The following is a 9,888-nucleotide window of genomic DNA, read 5'->3' as shown; positions in this document are numbered from 1 at the left end:
AAAGCTAGAAAACTGAGAAACATCCTCACACTTCTCCCTAAACATTAGCTGTGCCCACTATTTAATGCCATGCCTTGCCAAATCAACCTCCTTAATTGTGCTTATGTTGTTTCCACTTCTCAACCATCTCCACTGTCTTAATCTCAGGTGCTTTTAAATATGTTCTCTGGCCTATTATAATACTCTGTAAACTTATCTTTTCCACCCCTAGTCTTGTCCAATTCCTTCTCTCTGTCTCTCTTCTACTATGAATGATTTTCTTAAATATAAATTTGATCATTCCCTGCTCTTAGAGGGGAAATTAGGACTCCTTATTACCTTCTGCAGAAGCTTTTCATATTGTTCTTTTAAATCCTAATTAAGACTCTAAGAGTTAACTCAAAGACAACCAATGGTACCAAGTTCGAAGCTGAAGGATGAGTGAATTCTTCGATGAGACATAAAAGAGTTGAGTTCAAAAGCACAGACCCTTTTTTCCCCACTCGTTTTGCTCCTGGGAAATTCATTCGGCAAATATTTATCAAGTATCCACCATGTGCCAGACACTATTCTCAGTGCTACTCTACATTAATTCTACTAATTCTCATAAAAACCCATGGATGTAGGTAATGTTATTATTTTGATTTTATAGATGAAGAAACTGAGGCATATAGATGTTAAATTACTTAAGGTCCCCAGCTCGGTAAAGTCCAGAACTGGGACGTGAACCCAGATAATGAGACTCTAGAATTTTGCTAGTCAAAGTAGAATTCATAGACCAGAAGAATGGTATCATTGGTGATATTAGAATTACAGGCCCTGTGCTTCTACCCTAGAATTAATCATTATGTAAATTTTTACAAGATTTCCAGGTGATGTGTGCATTCCTTCACGCTTGAAAAGCTTTTCCAAGTCTGGATTCTTAACCACTATGTCAACCTGACGTAACAATAGTTGACTTGTTCTTTCTTCTTCAGACACATGAGTTGGCTCTCCTTTTTATTTACCTGTCAAACACAAAAGTAACAAGCCTTATAACCTTGACCCTGCCAGGCACGGTGGCCCATGCCTGTAATCCCAGCACTTTGGGAGGCTGAGGTGGGTGGATGACCTGAGGTCAGGCGTTTGAGACCAGCCTGACCAACATGGCAAAACTCCATCTCCACTAAAAATACAAAAATTAACCAGGCCTGGTGGTGGGCACCTGTAATCCCAACTACTCGGGAGGCTGAGGCAAGAGAATCGCTTGAATCCGGGAGGTGGAGCTTGCAGTGAGCTGAGATCGCACTATTGCACTCTAGCCTGGGTGACAGGGCGAGACTCCGTCTCAAAAAAAAAAAAAAGAAAGAAAGAAACTTTGCCCCGGATCCTTTTGTAGTTCATGAGCATGATGATTGGGTGTTCACACAAATATGTGAAATGTGCCAGCCTCAGACCTTCTTAGGACATCAGCACATGACTCTGCTGGGACCTCATTAATCCATTAATACATTAAGTATCTAGAACTTTTCTGGTTAAAAGAAATATGAACCTATATCTCTAAGAGTTATTATTCTTGGTGTAGGTCAATTTTACAGGTCCTGAAGAGGAGCTAGTGTACCGATGTTCAAAATGACTTCTGGTCAGTGATGGTTGTCCAAACACACGCATTTGCACGCATGTGCACGCGCCCACACACACACACAGGGCCGAGGGGAGAGAGAGAGTTCCTGTGTTACCCAGGCTGCAATGGAGTGTCTATTCACAGATGTGATCATAGCTCCCTGCAGCCTTGGACCCCTAGCCTCAAGTGATCCTTTTGCTACTGCCTCCTGAGTAGCTGGGACTACAGGCACACACCACCATCCCCGGCTCAAACACTTGATATTAGTCTAACACCAGTAGCCAGACAGGCTAGAGGAGGGATGAAACCAGCCTTGACTTGTAGTCTACGTAATAGGGAACGTTGAGGATCAGATACCATTACAACCCTAATTGATAACACAATCAGCTATCACAATCTTAACAGTGACTTGAGGTAGTATGTATCTTCTAAGCTAATGTGGGAGAGAGGTGGGTTTCAGGATAAGCTGTAAACCACTCATCCTTATGAGACTCACTTGTGGAGGGTTCTGAACGAGCCTCCACCTTGGCTCCTCACTCACATGGAAGTTGTTTCCAGAACTTGGTGAAGTCTCCCATAAAACATGCGAAACTCCATCAAGTAGTGATAAGAAATAGATGGTTTACTGAACATTTTGCATAGAGAAAAAGAAGATGCCATATCACACACCACACAGCAGAAATTTAGGCAAAATCCTTATTAGACATAAGGATTCTTAATGTTTTTCTTTCCCAAACACGTTCTTCCCAATCTCAATAGCTTTTCTTCCTTTTTCTTTCTTTCTTCCTTTCCTTTTCCATGCAGTATCTAACAAACTGCAATACTGTTACCAGCATCAACTTTAATGCTAAGCTTAAACAATGTAAGGAAAGCATAAACTGTAAAGTTCAAAAGAGTAATAAATCTCCGAGCAGGTTTCACTGTCCATCACACCCACCCAACCTCATTCTCAGGATCCTGTAAACAAAAGCAGGTCTATTCTAGGCGGGGATAGTGATACGCATTGTTAATAAGTTTCCTCATCCTGCTACATTCTCCTCTGGTGCCAGCACTTCTTCATATTATCTATAGAACTAAGAATAAAAGCTTTTATTCTGGTGGCTAAGGGCTGAATGAACATGCTATTCTCAACATTCAAAAAGCAAGGTGCCTACTCTTTGCATGAGTGCATGTATTTATTTATGTGATAAGCATTTGAAACAGGTCTTTAAGTTGCACATATTTATGAGATACATGTCATATTTATTTACTTATTTATTTATTTATTTATTTATTTATTTATTTTTCTGAGACAGTGTCTCACTCTGTCGCTCAGGCTTGGAGTGCAGTGGCACAATCTTGGCTCACTGCAAGCTCCGCCTCCTGGGTTCACGCCGTTCTCCTGCCTCAGCCTCCCAAGTAGCTGGGACCACAGGTGCCCACCACCACACCAACTTTTTGTATTTTTTTTTTAGTAGAGACAAGGTTTCACCTTGTTAGCCAGGATGGTCTCGATCTCCTGACCTCATGATCCACCCACCTTGGCCTCCCAAAATGGTGGGATTACAGGCATGAGCCACCGTGCCTGGCCACATGTCATATTTTGATACACACATATAATGTGTAATGATCAAACTGGAGTAATTGAGAGATCCACCACCTCAATCATTGATCTTGTCTTTGTGCTGGGAATATTCCATATCTACTCCTCTAGTTATTTTAAAATATGCAAAGAATTAATGTTAACCACAGTCTCCCCGCTGTGCTGCTGAACACTAGATTGTATTTCTACTATCTAACTGTATTTTTGTTCCTATTAACCAGTCTCTCTTTATCTCCCCTTCCCACTACCTTTCTGAGTGTCATTTTACTCTCTACTTCCATGAGATCAATTTAGTTTAGCCCCACATGTAAGTGAGAACCTGTGATATTTGTCTTTCTGTGCCTGACTTATTTCACTTACTGTAATACCCTCCAATTCCATCCATGTTGTTGCAAACGACAGGATTTCCATTCTTTTTATGGCTCAATAATATTTTATTGTGTGTATGTACCACATTTTCTTTATCCATTCATTTGTTGATGGGCACATAGGTTGATTCCATATCTTGGCTAATGTGAATAACGCTGGAATAAACATGGGAGTGTAGATAACTGTTTGATAAATTGATTTCCTTTCTTTTGGATATATGCGCTGCAGTGGAATTGCTGGATCATATGGTACTTCTAATTGTACTTTTTTGAGGAATCTCCATGCTCTTTTCCATAGTGATTTCACTAATTTATGTTCCAGCAAACAATGTATGAGCATTCTCCTGTCTCCACAGTATCTTTCTTTTTTTTTCTTTGTAATAACAGTCATTCTAACTGGAGTAAAATGATACCTCATTGTGGTTTTCATTTGCATGTCCCTGGTAAAAACCATTTTAACTCTGGTGAGAATTTAATTGGTGAAGGATAAATAACCAGAATATGTGAGAAACTCAAACAACTCAATAGCAAAAAAGGACTCCATATAATTCAGTTTTAAAATAGGCAGAAGATCTGAATATAGACGTTTCTCTAGAGAAGATTCATAAGTGGTCAATGAGTATATGAAAAAGTGCTGCTCAACACCACTAATCAGAAAAAAATCAAACAGAGCTCATATATATTTTTAAATATTGGATTCACATGGTGTTTCTTAGAAAAGGGAGTTCCAATTTTAAAAATAATTTTCAAAATATTGAAAACAAATAGTAGACAACATAAAGTCTTATGAGCTCAGCCTTTGCATGGTTCAAGGTTCCAGGTCATCTGGCCTCTTCCAACCTTCCTAGTCTTTGCTCCCTCTCCTCTTTCCTTACTCCCACCATTCCCTGGCGATCCCCACCAGCACTCTTAAGGTTCCCTTCAGGCACATGGTGCTTCAAGCTTCTGTGCCTTTGCTTGTGCTGTTCTCTTCATTGGCCTTGGGAACACTCACTTCCGCAGTTTGAGTAACTTGTAACAACTTGTGTTGTTGTGGCTATAAAGATTTTATCGGTCTCCACTGAAATTGATCACATCTGTGTTTGTTACCCTGCATATACTAATCTCACTTGTATCAATAGGATTCATGTGTGTTTTACCTTTAGTAAGCAATATGCTTTTTCACAGCAAGGACTGTTTTATTAATAATACCTACTCTTTTTTTTTTTTAATGTACTATTCATTTACTCAAGAACTGAAGCTAGTGCCTGATGAAAGTAAATATACTTTGAATCTTTGAAAGGATAGTCATTTGAATAGTTATTTTCAAACTAAAATGTCAAAAAGCTGTAATAAAAGAAAAATCCTAACGCCTTGTAATCCCAGCACTTTGGGAGGCCAAGGCGGGAGGATCACGGGGTCAGAAGATCGAGACCATCCTGGTGAACACGGTGAAACCCCGTCTCTACTAAAAATACAAAAAAATTAGCCAGGCATGGTGGCGGGCGCCTGTAGTCCCAGCTACTCGGGAGGCTGCGGCAGGAGAATGGCAGGAACCCGGGAGGCGACGGAGCTTGCAGTGAGCGGAGATCAGGCCACTGCACTCCAGCCTGGGCGACAGAACGAGACTCCGTCTCAAAAGAAAAAAAGAAAAAGAAAAATCGTGTAGATGTGTAATCTGTATTAAGGCATATTCTGTTTGAGAAGAGTTAGTATGTCATGGGTTTTTAAAAAAAATTATTGTATTCTATCTTTAAAGTGTCTTGGGTAAGCCTGTGGCATTAATAGTTTAGTCGTAACTAGTGACAATTGTGTCTTACAATAATTAGGGATAAAGATGTGATTTTTGGCCAGGCACAGTGGCTCATGCTTGTAATACCAGTGCTTTGGGAGAACAAGGTGGGAGGATCATATGAAGCCAGGAGTTCGAGATCAGCCTGGGCAACATAGTGAAAACCTGTCTGTACAAAAATAAAAACAAAAAATTAGCCACACATGGTGGTGGGCACTTGTAGTCTCAAGTATTCAGGAGACCGAGGTGGGAGGATTACTTGAACTCAGGAATTGGAGGTTGTAGTGAACTATGATCATGCATTTGCATTCCAGCTTTGGGCAACAGAGCCAGACTTTGTCTCCAAAAAAAAGAAAAAGAAAAAAAGGTGCAATTTTCAACTACTCCATAAAGTCTGAGATGAATCTTAATTTTTTAACATTTTCATTCCTAAATATCTCTGCTCTGTTGAATAACAGAACTGTTCCTAATTAAGAAGAACTCTAGCCAAGCACAGTGGCTCATGCCTGTAATTGCAGCATTTTGGGAGACTGAAGTAGGAGAATTGCTTGAGCCCAGAAGTTTGAGACCAGCCTGGGCAACAAGGAGAGACCCTGTCTCTACAAGAAATAAAAAATTAGCTGGGCATGGTCACGCATACCTGTCGTCTCAGTACCTGAGAGGCTGAGGCAGGAGGATCACTTGAACCTAGGAGGTTGTGGATGCACTGAGCTATGATTACACCACTACACTCCAGTCTATGATCGCACCACGGCCCTCCGGTCTATAATTGCATCACTGCACTCCAGTCTGGGCAACAGTGAGACCTTGTCGCAAAAAAAAAAAAAAAAAAAAAAAATTCATACACCCCCATTTACAGTTTCTGCGTCTGAAGGAAATAAGCTTATTTCCCCACTTTCAGAGTGTCTACAATATTGTTGTACATATAACACATGATATTTAGCTGGTAATTGAGATCTAGACATGTCATTAGTCATCATTTCTTTTTCTCTCTCTCTCTTTTTTTTTTTTTTTCGAGACAGTGTCTCATTCTGTCACCCAGGCTGGAGTGCAGTGGTGTGATCTCAGCTCACTGCAACCTCTGCCTCCCGGGTTCAAGCGATTCTCCTGCCTCAGCCTCCCCGGTAGCTGGGACTACAGGCACCTGCCACCATGCCCAGCTAATTTTTTGTATTTTTAGGATAGTTGGGGTTTGCCATGTTGGGCAGGCTGGTCTTGAACAGGAGTTCAAGGACCACAGGTGATCCACCCGCCTCATCCTCCCAAAGTGCTGGGATTATGGTGTGAGCCATTGCGCCCAGCCATTAGTCATCATTTCTAATGTGGCATCAAAACATTTCCACCCGTGCAACGGAAATCAATGTAAACTTAAAAAATATAGTTGGCATGCCTTGGAAATTTTCATAGGCAATAAGAAAGATTTATAAATTAGTTCCAATGCTAAAAAGTAGAACATAAATTTATGTTTGTATGTATGTCGATAAAATGGAATGCCTCACAGCACAAGGATATTGTGAAAAATCATCACTATCTTAGGTTAGGGCAATAAATAAATGCAGACCAGACCACTTATACTGTGAAATTAGCTAGACCTGAAATAAAACTTCAAAATGGTTGAAGTTCTTCTTGAATTGTACTGAAATAGGAGAATTCTATTTCTAGCCCTGTGATTTATTCATATTCATTCTATGACTCATTTTATGATTAAATGTGGGGCACTGGCTGAATATACATTTTAGGTACAGAGAAAAGAGAAAAAGTGTTTATTAAAATTAGAATAGAATTAATAAAAAAAAATGATGTGGACAAATTAGCAACTATTAGTATGTTATTTGATCCAAAATATGAAAGGTAATTACTAAACTTTGGAAATCCAATGAATGTACTGTTTGAAATGCAAACTTTATGTCAGAAGAGAACAAAACCCAAAAAATCTAAAAAATGTTTTCATCTCCAAAAAGAGAAGATAATATTTCCTATGTATGTTTCACTTGTATTTCCCAACCATTTAGTAAAAAAATGAGAAACGTTACTGCTAAGTTTGTACTTAGTTGAGTTCATAAATCAAATTATATACAATTCCCTAGACTTTTAGGTATCAGAATCAAGTGTATGTCAAGTGTATATAGTTTATTTCTGGCTTGGAGGACATCCTTAAGTGTAACTTTTTTTTGTCATTAAGTTTCCTTTCTCGCTTGTTTCCAAAGAGAATAGTGATATTGCAACTCAGAAACCAATTTCAATTTGTTTTAGTGCATGTCTAGAATCAGAGAGACTTCCATTTAATATTTAAGCACACTAATTAATATTCAAACAATAAAGTACTTGTGCTGGGTAAATTCTAACTGAAGTAAAATGGAAACTAGTTTGTTCTTCCCAGGTTTATAACCATAAGTTGGTGATGCTCAGTTATGAGGCTTTTGGGGTGTGTGTGTGTGTGTGTGTGTGTGTGTATGTTTAATCATTTTCAGTCAATCAATGTGATTTCCAAATTAACCTTCCTCCAAGTTGAATAGGCAATTAAACTCGTTGAAGCATTTAATGACTGGTAAACTTTCAACTGTGTGCTCTTGAACAAAATTAAATTTTCAAAAGGAAAGTAACCTTTTTTTCCAAATGCAGGCTCACAGCCGTTGGTATATAAATATGCTTTTTCTTTTGCTTATCTAGGCAATAGATTAAGACCTGTCCTTAAGAAGTATATGGGTTAACTAACAAGACTAATAAAGAAGAAAAGAAAGAAGAATAAAATAGATGCAATAAAAAATGATAAAGGGGATATCATCACCGACACCACAGAAATACAAACTACCATCAGAGAATACTGTAAACACCTCTACGCAAATAAACTAGAAAACCTAGAAGAAATGGATAATTTCCTGGACACTTACACTCTCCCAAGACTAAATCAGGAAGAAGTTGAATCCCTGAATAGACCAATAGTAGGCTCTGAAATTGAGGCAATAATTAATAGCCTACCAACCAAAAAAAGTCCAGGACCAGATGGATTCACAGCTGAATTCTACCAGAGGTACAAGGAGGAGCTGGTACCATTCCTTCTGAAACTATTCCAATCAATAGAAAAAGAGGAAATCCTCCCTAACTCATTTTATGAGGCCTGCATCATCCTGATACCAAAGCCTGGCAGAGACACAACAAAAAAAGAGAATTTTAGACCAATATCCCTGATGAACATCGATGCAAAAATCCTCAGTAAAATACTGGCAAACCGAATCCAGCAGCACATCAAAAAGCTTATTCACTATGATCAAGTGGGCTTCATCCCTGGGATGCAAGGCTGGTTCAACATACACAAATCAATAAACATAATCCAGCATATAAACAGAACCAAAGACAAAAACCACATGATTATCTCAATAGATGCAGAAAAAGCCTTTGAAAAAATTCAACAGCCCTTCATACTAAAAACTCTCAATAAATTCAGCATTGATGGAATGTATCTCAAAATAATGAGCTATTTATGACAAACCCACAGCCAATATCATACTGAATGGGCAATAACTGGAAGCATTCCCTTTGAAAACTGGCACAAGACAGGGATGCCCTCTCTCACCACTCCTATTCAACATAGTGTTGGAAGTTCTGGCTAGGGCAATTAGGCAAGAGAAAGAAATCAAGGGTATTCAGTTAGGAAAAGAAGAAGTCAAATTGTCCCTCTTTGCAGATGACATGATTGTATATTTAGAAAATCCCATTGTCTCAGCCCAAAATCTCCTTAAGCTGATAAGCAACTTCAGCAAAGTCTCAGGATACGAAATCAATGTGCAAAAATCACGAGCATTCTTATACACCAGTAAGACAAACAGACAGCCAAATCATGAATGAACTCCCAGTCACAATAGCTTCAAAGAGAATAAAATACCTAGGAATCCAACTTACAGGGGATGTAAAGGACCTCTTCAAGGAGAACTACAAACCACTACTCAGTGAAATAAAAGAGGACACAAACAAATGGAAGATTATACCATGCTCATAGATAGAAAGAATCAATATTGTGAAAATGGCCGTACTGCCCAAGGTAATTTATAGATTCAATGCCATCCCCATTAAGCAACCAATGACTTTCTTCACAGAATTGGAAAAAAAACTGCTTTAAAGTTCATATGGAACCAAAAAAGAGCCTGCATTGCCAAGACAATCCTAAGCCAAAAGAGCAAAGCTGGAGACATCACACTACCTGACTTCAAACTATACTACAAGGCTACAGTAACCAAAACAGCATGGTACTGGTACCAAAACAGAGATATAGACCAATGGAACAGAACAGAGCCCTCAGAAATAATACCACACATCTACAGCCATCTGATCTTTGACAAACCTGACAAAAACAAGAAATGGGGAAAGGATTCCCTATTTAATAAATGGTGCTGGGAAAATTGGCTAGCCATAAGTAGAAAGCTGAAACTGGATCCTTTCCTTACTCCTTATACGAAAATTAATTCAAGATGGATTAGAGACTTAAATGTTAGACCTAAAACCATAAAAACCCTAGAAGAAAACTTAGGTAATACCATTCAGGACATAGCATGGGCAAGAATTTCATGTCTAAAACACCAAAAGCAAT

General features: G+C 38.9%; 1 non-coding gene across 1 annotated transcript; it reads left to right on the top strand.

Moving 5' to 3' along the window:
* Nucleotides 1-1,345: 1,345 nt before the first annotated feature.
* Nucleotides 1,346-1,449, top strand: LOC112621976. The gene has a single exon (XR_003118894.1). It is a non-coding gene; the product is annotated as a small nucleolar RNA U13 (small nucleolar RNA).
* Nucleotides 1,450-9,888: the final 8,439 nt, after the last annotated feature.

The sequence above is a fragment of the Theropithecus gelada genome, chromosome 3 (genome assembly GCF_003255815.1).
Source record: "Theropithecus gelada isolate Dixy chromosome 3, Tgel_1.0, whole genome shotgun sequence".
NCBI classification, from domain to species: Eukaryota; Metazoa; Chordata; class Mammalia; order Primates; family Cercopithecidae; genus Theropithecus; species Theropithecus gelada.
Note: the sequence above shows the minus strand (reverse complement) of the source record. Positions and strands in the feature narration are given on the sequence as shown.